Source organism: Pteronotus mesoamericanus, unplaced genomic scaffold (assembly GCF_021234165.1).
Source record: "Pteronotus mesoamericanus isolate MK-2021 breed Mesoamerican mustached bat unplaced genomic scaffold, CSHL_Meso_final contig_50, whole genome shotgun sequence".
Lineage (NCBI taxonomy): Eukaryota > Metazoa > Chordata > Mammalia > Chiroptera > Mormoopidae > Pteronotus > Pteronotus mesoamericanus.
Window position 1 is genome coordinate 39,268,329 of NW_026555186.1, and position 15,634 is coordinate 39,283,962.

The window sequence follows — 15,634 nt, forward strand, 5'->3', positions numbered from 1 at the left end:
TGTGGAAAAAAGGGAACCCTGGTGCATTGTTGGTGGGAATGCAGACTGGTGCAGCCACTGTGGAAAGGAGTGTGGAGACACCTCAAAAAATTAAAAATGGATCTGCCCTTTGAACTAGTGATCCCACTTCTGGGAATATATCCAAAGGAACCCAAAATATTAATTTGAAAGAACATAAGCACCCCTACGTTCATCGCAGTGTTATTTACAATCTCCAAGATAGGGAAGCAACCCAAGTGTCCATCAATAAATGAGTGGATAAAACAACTATGGGACATTCATACAATGTAATTCTACTCAGCAGTAAAAAAGAAGAAAATGTTACCCTTTGCTACAGTATGGATGGATCTGGAGAAAATTATGCTAAGTGAAATAAGCCAGTCAAAGAAAGACAAATACCATATGATTTCACTCATATGTGGAATCTAATGAACAAACTGAACTAACAGCAAAACAGAGACAGACTCATAGATGGAGAGCTAATTGCAGGAGTGGTTAGGGGTTGGAGGGATTGAGCAAAAAGAAAAAAGGACTCATGGACACGGACAACAACGTGGTGATTGCTGGGGAAGGAGAGTATAAGTGGACTAAATGGTAATGGAATAAAGTACAATAAATTTTAAGTTTTTTGAAAAAAGAAATATAAAAGTAAAGCTGCTGCAATTTTTAGTTGGAGGTTACTTACAGAAACTTTCCAAATATTATATGTTCCATTCATCACAAAATGTATAAACTGTCTTTTGAAAAATATCTTTACTGTTTCATAGAGATCTTACTTGTTTCCCAAAAGAAGAAGAAAATCATTAATTATGTGGTTGAATATGTGGGACAATTTTTACCGAGGGTCTCCAGAGTCAAAGACATGCTGAGAGGAAGCAAAAAAACTTTGGTGCCTATAGAAGAGATGTCTCTAACACATAATGAATATGACAGTTAGCCAAAGTATTAGAATTTCAGTTCTGTCAGAGGACTGGGAATGAAATACTGATATTTACATGGAAAAGTAAAAAACAAAAAAGGAGCATTTTTTTACTTCAGAAAAGATATAAGTTATATCTGAACAGAAATGATATAATATAATCTTTGATTCACTATGTATGCTTAATATTTATATGATCATAACAATGTAAACAGATATTAAAATGATTATATAATTTAACTGGAAGGATGAGAGAAGGGAAATATTTGTGTTGAATGGATGGGGACATAGGAGAAACAATAATCTGTAGAGCAAGAAGTCAATAAATCATATTGAAAACTGACAAATCAAGAAACAGCAATGAAAGCTGTGCTCTCTTCTGCAGGCCTCTGTTCTCTGCCCAAATCTGCCCTGTTTAATCTGCAGTCTGTCACATAGCTCTCATTCTGAGATTTTCACCTCTATGTTTTTTCCACCTGTATGTCTATTGCCCCAACTGACTCTAATACTTATTTTAATTTATATTAAAATAAACAGCTAAGATAATGTAAGTAGTTGCCTCTGGAGAAAATGAATGAATAAAGGAAAGAAATAAAACAGAGGTCAGCTTTTTTTTTTTTATGAGTCTCAAAGTGTTGTTTGATTTTTTTAAGCATGTACAAGTATGATTTTAATAAGAAAAATTTCATTAAGATAAAAAAATAAAGTACCTAACAAAATGACTGGCATATGGAAAGTATTTCATAAATATTCATTATAAAAATTGTATGACCTCAGGGAATGTTGTAAAAGGTACGTAATCTACATTTGTTGAGCTCATGATCCTTTGAAGAAATGAAATAATGCCTGAAATTGTGTCTTGTGTATTCCCTGAGTGTGTCTTTTGCCCCCATTTGCTGAAGCCTCTCCTGACAACTATTCAACAAAACTGTCTCTCCTCAGAGAGGCTGCCTACACAAGGCTATTGGATAACACTAAATTGTCACATGCCTATAAGTAATATTTGCCAGTGACCTGCCATGGGCCTAGATTTATTAAATGCTTCCAAGCTTCTGGAGTCTACTAACCTAATGGTGACGTCAATCGGCTTTCTTTAGCTGATTATTAAATCCTAGAGAAAATTCATGCTAAGTGGTCCAGATTATGGTGGCAGGCAAGAACTTCTCTATGTCATAAAGCTGGAATAGTTTAGTTCACACCTCCCCCACCCCGCCCCCAAAAAACCCCATAACACTCACATTTCATCTCTAAGTAACAACCAGGTCTGCTTAGGTGATCATATATCTGAGAAATGACATTTATAGTGTGACTATTTATAGCTTCAAATAGCACAGCAAACCTGAAAAGTACCTGGAGAAACAAAGGAAGCACATAGTAGAGGCTCAATATTTGTTATTAGGATGGATGGATAAAAGGATGGGTATTGACTTAGGGGACAAAGTATAACCATAGCACACAGCAACTTAATGTTAAGCATGCAGGGTCTGAAAACATGAGAGTAAGGTAGTATCTCATGTACTCCTTTCCTCCAAAATTTAATGTCCAAATAAAGTTACCTTTTCCAGTCACGGCTCTTAGAGATGAAAGAGATATGAAGAGATTTTTCCATTCTCTTTATTTTAACAGATGTAGAAGCAAAAGCTTCAAGAAGCAAGGTGGGGAAAATTCTGGGAGGACAGCTGTGGCAGGGTGGTAGTTTTGAATCACAGAAAAGAGCTATGAGAGTAAAACCAAAAACCCACAGACCAACATCTAAAACAAAATGAGTGATGAGATACCCCATTGAACTCCCAAATCAAACAGACAGGAACGAGAAAATGTGTGGAGTCAGCATCTGTATGCAAGAAGGCAGAGGGCGTGTGACAGGCCTGAGGACAGCCAAATCCCTGGAAAGACATAGACCCATCCAAATAAAAAATAAAGCCATTGTTTTAGAGATATATGTTGGGTTAGTGGGTATCACAAAAAAATTGGCAAGCTATTCTTATGCTCTAGTCTGAAGATTAGGCTGCAGAAAATTTGGTCTGTTTGTTGGCAGGGTTAATTGTTAAGAAAATAAATAGCAGCCTGAAAGACTATTAATATGTATGTAACCTTATTTGTATCAATCTATCAATATTTTTATATAATCTTTCCTTCCAACTATTAGTTTTGTTCTCTTTTTCAGTGCTAAAGCAAATGAATCTAAAAAAATAAAATCACTGTATTTTTATTTTAAAATTGTTTGGAACTATAAAATTGACCTTTAAAAATGCTTATGTTTCAGTTGAATGTTTAAATATCCTTTTAGCATCCGGAATATTTGCTCTTTTCTTGGGGATATCAAAACTGTTATTTTCCCCTCAAAATGCATGAAACAACCCTCCAGTATACATTGATATGGTGCCCCGAGGATGTCTCTATTTATAATGTGGAGTATCTCATGAACAATTCTGGTTCTAGATAATAGTGCTCCAAGGCAGAACAGAGTGGTCTGTCCCAGGTGAGTTTCTTAGGTGGCCCCTTATAATGCAAATTGTGCTGCCCTCAAGGCACCCTATAAATTTATTATAAAAATCTAAAATAAAGAAAACACAAATAACAAAAAAGTTTACTTTACTAAGATGAAAATTATTTCCCTGAACTCAATGTAACTTTAAAATAGAGCAGAACAACAGTTACCCTAAGAAACAATGGAGGCAACATCTAGCACTCCACACTTTCTGGTTATAGGAGATAAAAATCTGATTTTTAGTTGTTGAAGTAATTATGGTGTCCATGCTTTGCAGTCATGACATTGTTTTGTAGTTGGACAATGAGCATTAACAACTGTCATAGTTTATGGGTCTAGAATTTGTTTAAGTAACCTTCTTATCACTTACTTTGACGTTTCCAGAGATGTATACTAGCAAGAACTGCTAAACAAACGGTTAGATTAAAATCTTAAGCTACTTTTCAAATACCAGTTATTTGAGACATCTGCTTCTCTGCATGATCGAGTAAGGGGGAGCCTTACAATTTAAACCATGAAAAAGTTGACAAAAGTATAGAAAGAATTGTTTCAGACCTTGAACAATAAGCAACACATGAGTGTGGTGCCTAAGAAAAGGGGACAACATGAGCTTTACCATTGCTCCAGCTGACTGGCTACCTAAAGACAGTTTCCAGTTCTCAGAGAAGGGAAGGGAACCCAGACTGAGCCCTGCGGTCTCCCTGGGTTGAAGGGACAGAAGTTGGAATACAGGGGAGTCAAGACAAATAGAATATCTGGGGTAAAGCACCAGAGAGGTGGGCATTATACAGATAGAGATTTTCATAGCTCAGCAGAAGATTTACTGCAGATCTTTGGATGAGCACTGACTTGTACGTGCAAGAGAAGACAGTAGCTCTGAACAAATAAAGAAGCGACAGAACGCAGTAAGCCAGGCAATTCCCACAGTACTGAGAGAATAGAAATGTTCCTACCAGCCAGAGTGTGAAGATGTCATAATACACTACACACGAGGAAGTCTTCAGAGGGTACTACATTAGCCACAGGTCAAATTAGCCCTAGACTAAAAGCTGTTTTGGATCTGCCTAAAAAAGCTTAAAGCCCAATCTCAAAAAAAAAGTCTGATTCCTAAGAAATTAACTGTGTGGCAGGACTAAAATCCAACATTATTTGAAGAAATACCAAGAAATTCAGCACCCAAGGACAAAAACACAATATCCAGTATCCAGTCGATGTTCACCAAGCAGGAAAGGGGTACATGTGAAAGAGATGATAGAATTAGCAAACATGAGTGTGATGAGGAAAAACAGAAGGCATTTTTTATTGGAACTTTTAGAGATGAAAAACTTAGTAACTGAAATATATATATGTATAGCCCCTGGCTGGCGTGGCTCAGTGGATTGAGTGCTGACCTGCAAACCAAAGGGTTGTGGGTTCAATTCCCAGTCAGGGCGCATACCTAGGTTGCATATCAGGTCCCCAGGAGGGAGCATGCGAGAGGCAACCACACATTGTTTCCCCCTCTTTCTCCCTTCTTTCCCCTCTTTCTAAAAATAAATAAATACAATCTTTAAAAAAAAAGAAATATATGTGTATATATCCTGGATATGACTAATAGCAGATTAGGCACTGGCAAAAAAAAAAAAAGTGGATTTGAAAACACACAGTAGAAACTATCCAAAATGAAGCAGACAGGGAAAAGAAAGACTGGGGAAAAAAAAGTATCAGTGACCTCTGAGATAATCTAAAGTGTCTGATATATGTATAATCAAATTCCAGAGGAAAGTCAAGACAGAAGAGGGGAGAGAAATATTTGGGGGGGAAATGGCCAAAAATTATCCAAATTTGGTAAATTTTAGTTATTTTTTAAAATTATATCTTTGAGAAAATTGCATTTTCCAATGATTGACTTGGACAAATAGCCAAACATTTGACTTGGGGAAAAAAGTAGCTCAAAATTCAAAGCTGGTACTGAGAAATTCAACAAAATACCTTAACTATTTCACCAAAGAAAGAAAGAAAGGAAGAAAGAAAGAAAGCAAATTAAAATAAATAACAGTTATAGAAGTGAATTAGGTTGAAATGTCATATGGTATTTTAGCCTTAATTCTGAATTTCCTTGTTCTCATCAATCTAAATCAGGCCCTAATGATATTTAATGAGGCTACTTGTAATTTTCATAATAGGCAAACAGAAGGGAGGTTAAAATAATTCTATTATTTCACAATGATGAAACAGATTGAATATTTCAATTATTCTCCTTATTATAGTACACATAGAACAATGCTCTGTAATCTGCTTCGATATATATAGGCTCTTTAACCGCATCGTGGTGGGACTAATACAGTCAATTTGGTTGAGCTTCTCTCGCTGATTCAGTGTTGGAATAAAGTACTTCACAGATTAGCTTAGTCTGCAGCACTTAAAGGTCAGGATTTATTGTAATGTAAATCACAAAGCAATTTTATCTTGACAGAGATTACATACTGTTACAATATTTCTCGCTGAATCTAGTGATGCGTTTGCTTTTTCTTTGCAACTGCTGTGCAAATTGGACCGTAGCCCAGAAAAGAAAAAGAGATGGCAGGCTGCTTTGGCTTTTTAGAAACAGCTTAATTCTCTTCATTTTTCAAAGTTTCACAAGAAAAATCTCTGAAAATACACATAAAATCATGCATTAATATTTGTAAACCTTTACAGATACTGAGCTTGAGTGCACACAGAATCTGTGAATCACCACCTTTCAATTATTTTGACATGTTGTAGGAAAGAGTATAATTGCTAATGGCTGACCTCTAGTCATTCATCCCCAAGTGTCTTGATACATTATCTAAATTGTCTCCATTTTAAGCAAACAAACAAAAACAATAAGAAGCATTCCCATTTTTCATCAACAGAGGCCAGAAACAAAAAGAAAACTGAATATAAACATAATAAGGTGAGGAGTAGGAAGTCCACTGCTGTTGGTGTATTTGTAGCAAGTACCAAGAGGCAGAAGGAAAACATCTTCCCAGTTTTTGTCTCTTTGGCGACTGCACTTAAACTAAAAGGGATTAAGGCCAGATATCAGGAAGACTTCTTGATCACAGGGAATTCAGTGAATTATTCTAAGAGTTTGAGGAGTCTTTCTTTCTTCCTGAAACTCTCAAGACCAACAAGGTCTCATCCTAAATTTCAAAGGATAAACATGAATAAAAAACCCCATCAAAGTTTAAACCAGTGTATGTATTAAGTTTTGCCAAGTTTTATCAAGTCTTCATATATCATTTACATTAATAATGTACAGAATGGTGGTGAGACTCAGGACTTACCAGGAAATGTGTCCAAGGTTAATCTTCAGCTACAATTATTCCATTTCTATTCCCCTCACCTCAGCCACAATTGGGTATTGATCTTTTCTCCAACTCTTGCAAAGCACTTTTCCTAGAATGAAAGGTGATATATTATAACACTGTTTATTCAAATACAGAGTAGCCTATTCTTTCATTCTACTGGCTGTATCCTATCATGCAAGACTTCCCAAATATCAGTCATTCCAAGACAACCTTCCTATATCTGTAATCCAACTGCAGTATGATTTACTCAAATGATTTCTCTACATCGATTCATAATTTGTCCTAAATAAATTTATTTTAAAACAACTTTTACTTTCAAAATTATAATTTGATGTTATAGTTTTAAAAAGTTAATGTTTACTGTATACTACTTCAAATGGTCTCATATGCCACCTGTTGTTAATGTTACACATTTTGGGAAACAATATTATGTGGACCAAAAAAGTCTGTATGGTTCTTTTCCATAAAATAAAAGACACATTTTTCATTTTCACCAATAACTTTATTAATTTGGATATTTTTAGTATGTCAGCTATTTCCTAAATGGTAGAATGTTGATTGTTCTCAATTAATGTCTCTATTTGTGCACTATCAACTTCAACTGGTCTATGTGACCATGGAGCATCATCCAGCTAGAAATCTCCAGCACGTAACTTTACAAACCACTTTTGACAGGTTCGTGAAAACCTGTCAAAACACCTGATCAGTCACAACACCGTCTCTGTACACTACACAAATCTTTTTGTGTTTCATTTGTGTTTGTACCTATCTTGAAATAATAAAGCATAATATGCTGAATGTTATATATTTTCTTCCATCTTCAATATTATAATGGCTACACAAAAATTCACCAATTTTGATAATTTTTTTAAATGCACTCTGATATGACAGCTGTCACAATACAATCTAACAAAATTATTTCCAATGAAGTTAAAGATGACTAAGTGTTACTAGAGCCAACTTACAGAAAAAACAAATGAACTTTTTGGTCAACCCAATACAAGCTATAAGCAGGGTTGTGTTACAGGTTCAACTTGTATGTGGGCAATCAAATGATATTCTTATTCATAAAATGTAGGCATTCCTATCCACAATAACATGTACAAATAAGCACAGGTACTCCCCATCTGAAAGTTCCCTCTGTGTAGATTAATCATACATCCTGTTTTGCTTGGACAGTCCCAGTTTGTATATGTTGTTGTCCCAGAGTTCCCTCTTTCACTCTCAGAAAGGATCTGGTTTGGATCATACCCAAAAGGGTAAAGCAAATCAGCCCCAGAAAACTGGACAGTCAATGTTTCTAGTTGGCCTTATTCTTCTCTGCTAGATAGCAGTTCAGTTCTCTCATACTTGTTATCTTATTTAATCTTGACAACAACTCTGTGAGTTAGGTATTATGTATAAATTACAAATGAAGAATTAGGCTCAGGAAGGTTTAACCACTCAGGGTTTGCAAAATTATTACAAGATACAACTGGGACTCACATCAGGTCTCTACTTTATATCAAGATCTTTTCCACGAAACTGGACAGTGTGGGGGTCTTGGAAAGAGAACGGTAAGGTGTGAGAGGCAGAAGTATTTTGAGAAAAAAAAGCGCATTCCCTTCCACAATGGATTTGGAGAGATTAGAGCAAGAAACAGATATGTCTGCAATGTTGTCACATTCACCTTTCTTTAGAACCCATTTTCCTTTAAAACTATAGGAACTGATTACATTGTCAGGATTATAATCAACAGGACTTGTGAGTTAAATGGACTTTTGTGTTCTGCCTTGAAAATCTAACCAGACTCTTAATTACAAGTTAAATTGTATAACTGTTTTCTTTTTTGATTCTGAAAAGAAAAAAAAATGAGATGGAGGAAAAGGAGGCACCCCAGTGTAGAGATACGAAGAAAAGGGGAGGACGCATAACAAAATAGTCAGCCTGCATTTTCCGCCCGACCTTCCTTCCCTCCTGCTCTACTGTGGGCTGCCAAACACCTCTCTCCTCCCAGCTTACGTGGGGGAGGGCCAAAAGCTTTACATTACACCACTGGTTCACACCCTGAGAAACGTCGTGTTGGCTGCAAAATACACTTTGAAGCAACCTTCTAAAAGGCACATCTATATTTACCAATGTGTTCCACATGATTAAACTGTGAAATTCGTCTCCAGTTTGGCAATACCTTAGAGAGATGTGAGGTTTAGGAAGAAAACGCCTGTGAAGTGCCTTAAGTTCCACAGAAGGAAAGCACTATATATGTCCAAGGTGCTGTTGCATGCCTTGATGCTGCTATATTGGTTCAATAGCAAATAAAATAGCGTAAGTTATGATGTCACAATGTTGTCATGCAACATCATCCACAGTGAGAGCAAGAAAAATCTGTTTTTAAAAAGCCTCTTTTCCCCGCCTCTTCAGCATGTTAAAGCATATGGTATCCAAAACTAGTTCACAGTGAACTTCATTTCTGCCACTGCTGTAAATTAAGTTTCTTCTCAGGCAGATGTCAGTGCTAAAAGTTTGGTGCTCATAAATACCAAATTTACATAAAATCTATACAGCTTTTTTCAAAAATCTTTCTTGGTTGATGTAGGCTGATTGGCTGGGATACATAGTTTACTTACATATTGCTGAAACTATAATACAGTTCCAGATTCAGCAATTTGAAAAACAATAATTATGGCTGAGCCACAATGACATTCTTTGAGGTCTATCTGTAAATACGATGTACCAGGTTGAAAGAAAAAGAAAAAAATTAGAAAGTTAACTGAGATTTTTTTTGGACTGTTAATTTAGTCCTCTGGTTCCAAACTATTGGTCACCGTGTATACAAAAAGCATCATCTGATACCTCAGCACAGATACGAAAATTGGAAGGATGCAGAGATTAGCATGCGCCCTGCGCAAGGATGACACACAAATTCATGAAGTACTTTTATTTTTTTTTAAAGCATCATTTGTAGGTGGAATAAGAAATTAATCCTATATGTAATTTACTGCGTGAAAACATCAAACAGCCTGTTGATAAAGCAAACTTGAATTTATTGTTTACAGCAGTGCAGCGAGCGAGGTCGCCCCGCGGACAAGAACCTTGGTGGTGTTTCAGGAGAGGAAAAGCAAAGCTAGGATATATTTAAGATTTGGGGGATCTGGTTTAAGGTGGATTCATTTGTTGTGAGAAGGGGGCTTGATTGCAATTGAGCAAATTTGTGATCTAATAGTTTAGGATTAGTATACACAGAGAGGGGAAAGTTTGAAAAAAAGGATTTCAGTGCAGTTCTTGAAGGGTAAACAGCTGTGTGATGCTGCTTTAATCTGAATAGTCTAAAATTGGTGTAAGTGGATTTTCAGGAAATTTCTGAAATAAAGGTATTAGCAACTTTATGTTTCTAAGCTAGAATTTCCTGAAACAGTTAAATCAGGTTGATGAAGACAGTGGGATAATAAAATCACCTTAATGAAACATCTGAATAATAAAGTCAGGATATTGTAAACCATAAGCTGGTATGGGTATGGATGGTTTTGCCTCTGAACACAGTTATTAGTGGTATTTAAATTCTATGGGAAAGGCCCAGGCACCAAGAGCAGCCCCTTTTCTGAGAAAGGGACTCACTTTAAGCTACCAAAGTAATCAGCTTCCTCTCAGATACCACCTTCTTTTACCTTGTTTCATTGCTGACCACATTCAGACTAGTCCATTCTTTCTTTAAAAAGTTACTACCTTCTTTAAGATCACTGTCAATTCTTAGCCTAGGGAATAGGATCATTCTTTTTATTTTACATGACTTAACATATCTCTAGGTAAACAGCATAATTGAACACTTTGAGAATAAACCTCAAGTCCTTTGGAAACACCTCACTGTCACTTCATAATAAAAGTCCTGATCACATTTCTATTTTGCTTAAAACTTTTTACTAAGTTCCCTTTGTCCTGTGCATGAAGTCAGAACTCCTCTCTGCTCCTCACACTTCACCACATCTGAGAGTGCATACATGAGTTCTGTATGTCAATCACATTAAACTGCTTGCAATTCCAGATTGTATTTGGCCCTCTCTTCCTCATCGGAAGGTCTTGTAAATGCAGTGCTCTGTCCATCTGGAAAGCTCAGCCACATTCGTTCCTTGTGCTTTACACGGATTGATTTCTACTCAATTAAAAAATCACTTCCTCACACTGACTGATGTGGTTCAGTTGGTTGGGCAACATTCTGCAAAACAAAAAGCCTCCAGTTCTATTCCCGGTGAGGGCGCAATCCTTGTCAGGGCACATTTGAAAGGCAACCAATTGATGCTTCTCTCCCTTTTGTTCTCCCTCCATTCCCCTCTCTCTAAAAACAAATAAAATCTTAAAAAAAAAAAAAAAAAGACAGAGAGAGAAAATCACTGCCTCCAGGAAGCCCCTTGCACATAAGAAGGAAATGCTCCCCCTTAGTGCTTTATTAATATTTTGTCCTTATTTTCACCATCTTGCCCCAGCCCCAATAATAAGGTGCTTATTCTCTTGTACTGTAATTACCTATTCATTTGCTTACCTTATCTTCCTTATCAGTAAGCAGTTTCAGGACAGGTACTGTGTTTTAGCTTATTTTCTGGGAAATAAAGATCACTCAAGATATTTTTTAATAGGTGGTGAGTGAATGGATAGATAAAATTTTATGACTGTGACCAAAAATAAAAAGTCATTAAACTTGACAGAATTTCCCAAGAAAAAATCTGATCGGTGCTAAAATATAAAGAGGAATTCTCAAAGTGTTAGTTATAAATAGTACAGTAAATTTTAAAAGAACTAAATTAAAAACTGAGGGAGGGAGGAAGGAAGGGGCCAAGGGAAAGTGGCGGGGGGAAGGCAGAGACAAATGTATTTGAAAAAATTAATTAATTAATTTAAAAAAGAAAAAAGGAAAACAGGGAAAAGAAACAAATAAAAAATAAATAAAAATAAAAATAAAAACTGCACAGTCCAGAAAAGTAAAAATTTAAAAGTATAAGAATGCAATCTGTTGGTGAGCTTTGGGGAAGGCAAGCACTTTTACTCATTACTGGTACAAACATTTCAGAGGGGAATTTGGCAGTAGCTACTAAAACTACTATATATGAATGTGAAAGTTGGACAATGAAGGAGGCTGATGGGGGAAAAAATGAATTCATTTGAAATATAGTGTTGGAAGAGAGCTCTACTGATACCCTCCCTGGATCACCAGAAAGACAAATGAGTGGATCCTAGAACAAATTAAGACTGAAATATTGCTGGAGGCAAAAATGACAAAACTGGAGCTGTCCTACTTTTCACATATCATGAGAAAGCAGGGTGCTTTGGAAAAGACAATAATTCTGGGAAAAATAGAAGGTAGCAGGAAAAGCGGAAGATGAGATGAACTGACTCCATAAAAGAAGCAATAGGCATGAGTCTATAGGAGCTGAGCAGGGCTGTTGAGGACAGGATCTTATGGACATCACTCATTCGTAGAATCTTCAGGAGACAGAGCTGACTCAACTGCATGTAACAACAACAAAACTACTGAAACATATGCATTTACCTTTTGACCCAACTATTTTACTTCTATTAATTTGCCCTGAAGACACACTTATAGCAGTAGAAAAATACATATGCACAAGGTCATCCATTGCAGCAGTTTATAATCGCAAAATATTAGAAATAACCTAAATGCCCATAAATAGAATGATAGTGAATAAACCATGTTACAGCCACAAAAGAGTTATGCAGCTGTAAAAGAGAATAAGGAAGATCTCTCTGAACTGACCTGGAGAAGTTTCCAGGACATATGGCTAAGAGAAGATAGCAAAATGCAAAAGAGTATCATCCTATAGTATCCTGTCATTTGTGTAAGAAATAAAAAATAAGAAAATATACATGTATTTACTCACTTTAGTGAACATACATACAGAAAGGGTAAACCAGATATTAATGAAATTGGCTTCCTACAAGGGGTGGGAACAGAATAGAAGAAATGTAGAAATAGAAACAGGGTAGCATGGATGAGGGGGGGTGTCTCTAAGTATATCTTCTCATAAAATTCTAATTTTTAGAACAATGACATTGCTTCACATACACAAAATATAAATAACTAAAAGAAATCAGGATTTGGAGAAAACCCAAACTAGAATATAAACAGCAATAAATAAGCCTAACTGCATTAGAAATGAATAACATAACCTTATTTAAGAAAACGAAGAAGAAAATAATTAACTTAAGTAACTTAGGAAAACAACATTTTTAATATATATTTTAAGTTTTAAGACAGAAAAACTGTATAGAATTAATAAATTATCCGGACACTATATGTATCCTAGGACTGAACAAATAAATAAATGAGAACCAGCTGTCTATCTCTATCTCACTGTTGGGGAAAGGACTTACAAAGAATGAAAGGGGGAGCGCTCTGACACTGGGCTGGACTCGGAGATTCAAACCCAGGAACTCATGCTCTTACCCTTTGCTGGATCAAACATATATTCAGAGCTACATAGGTACATCCATTTATCCATCCATCCATCCATACATATATACATACGATAAAGAGATATCCTAGTAACTACATTTAAGCAAAATACATTTTTATAAAATAGAAATATTCAAAATATGAGTAATATAAAAATGCTAGCAATAAGGTTATACCATTATTATTTTCAAAATATGTTTAAATCACTGAAGTGAAAATACAGTAATCTGCATCTTCATTCAAATAATTTTGGGTTACAAAGTTTAATAACTCTCTTTCCTACTGGACATACCAGAGCCTTTGATATACTAATATGACATGTGACTTTCCAAGAGATAAGTGTATTTATGTAAAGTATGGAACCTTTTTGGAAGAGCACCTTATAAAGCTGACACTTTAGAAAACACTGCCCTATTTTAATCTTTAACAATTTCTTTACTTTGAATTTGAAATTTTAAGTAAATTGTTTGATTTATAAAATATATCTCCTCTAGCGATATTTAAATCATTTTCCCCTATGCTTTTTATAAACTTTATTCAATACCAATTCCCATCTCCATATGTTATATATCCAATGATATTATTATATACAAAGTAATCATTTTTGTTTTAAACTATACTCGGTTGTTAAAATGACATCTAAAATCACGACAATATTTTACCTTTATATTTTTAATTTAAATAAAAGCCATATAGAAATATCTTTAACAGCTAGCTATAACAGCTTAAGGGAACACTTTTATAAGCTAACTGTGATAGTCAAATCCTTTGAGAGTATACTAATAATTTATTTAATTATACTAATAATACACTAGGGCAATGATTTCCAACTGTGTTCCAACTTCCAGCTGCAGCATACATATTCTAGGTTGTGAGCCTCCTTCTCTGGGAATCAATATTCTGCCCCACATTGGTCATGGTACCTACATGTTACTCAGTGGCCTTGTGCCATAAGCCACAATCAGTTGGGTCAGATATGAATATTAAACTAAAGCTTGTCCAATCAGATTCTTTTTCCAGGAAGTTGTATTTAGGATTAAGCAATTCTAGTTTGTCTCTGCTGGTGGTAAAAACTAAGCAACTTTGGACTGACTATTTATATAAAAAAGAAAAAAATAAATTTGCAAAGAAAACCAATGAAACAGACACGCCAAAAAAAAAGTGTGTATGATCTTAGAAAGGTGCTTCATAATTATCTATTTTATCAAATGTAGCATTTCTTTATAATGGATACTTTCAGACTCAATAAGGAAAAGTCCCTTCAGTTTGTCAAAATTTACCTGGAATACAATACAATAATCATAAAGAAGTAGGTAAATTGTGTCACAGAAATATACTGAGAAACTTCTAGTTTAATATATATATAAATATAAACAAAATTTTTTTTAAAAATGCCGTCTCCAATTCTCCAAGGTCAAGATTTCAAAGATCTTTTACGCACATCTAACCAACAGCTCTATTTTTGTAGATCACTTTTGTGGCTGAGCCACAAAAGAAATGAACTCACAGACTGTTCTCTGACTATCAGCAGACTTGGTTATATATAATGGACCCTTTTTAAGGAAAAACTTAATTCTGTGTGTTTCTCCTTTAGTCTCACACACTACCACACTTCTGACACTGGCAGCGTGGGGGGTTTTCCTCACACAAGGCAATTTTCAGCTTGGTGTCCTACAATTCAATTGAATTCTAATACTAACCAAAGTGCTGACTTTACATGTAAAGGGTTCAGTCCTACAATACTGCTCCCAACTTTAGATGCCAATTTGAAATAGTAGATCCCCAGGTTACCCACAACTCTGTCCAATCTAGCTACAAAGTGGAGATTCCCTTGACCCTTCCCCCTCCTCAAATTCAGTCATGTGCTAGAACAGATCACAGAACTTAGAAAAACCGTTACTTATGTCTACCAGTTTATTATATAAGAAAGGATATGATAAAGGAGACAGATAAACAGTCAGATAAAGAGATACATAGAGCAAGATCTGGGGGTGAGATATTCCACTTTCTGTGTAGAAATGTGTTAGCCAACCCTGAAGCTCCCTGAACCCTTAACTATGGGAATGTTTATGCAAGCTTCATCACGTAGGCATGATGGGATATTAAAGATGTTTCCAGCCCCTCTCTTGTCTCCAGAGAATGAAGGGTAGGGCTGAAAGTTTCAAGCTTCTAATTATGGTTTGGTCTTTCTGGTGACTAGCCCCCATCCTGAAGCCCATCTAGTGTCACCTCATTAGAACAAAAGACATTTCTGTCACCAGGAAATTCCAAGGGGTTTAGGAGCTCAGTGTCAGACACTCCTATCACTCAGGATATTATAATGGTCTTAGAAGCTCTATGTCAGGAACAGGGGTTAAAGATGAATACTGGAATAAAAGATTCACCTAGTAGCACCTCTATTTGCAAGAATTTTAGGAACTCTGCAAGAGTAAGCAGGGGAGGGAGAGGGACAGAGACCAATTTTTTTT

The 15,634-nt window shown here is 35.7% G+C and overlaps 1 pseudogene; it reads left to right on the plus strand.

Annotated features, from left to right (window-relative positions):
• Nucleotides 1–9,549: 9,549 nt before the first annotated feature.
• LOC129074771 (uncharacterized) lies at nt 9,550–9,649 on the plus strand (annotated as a pseudogene).
• The last annotated feature ends 5,985 nt before the right edge of the window (nt 9,650–15,634 follow it).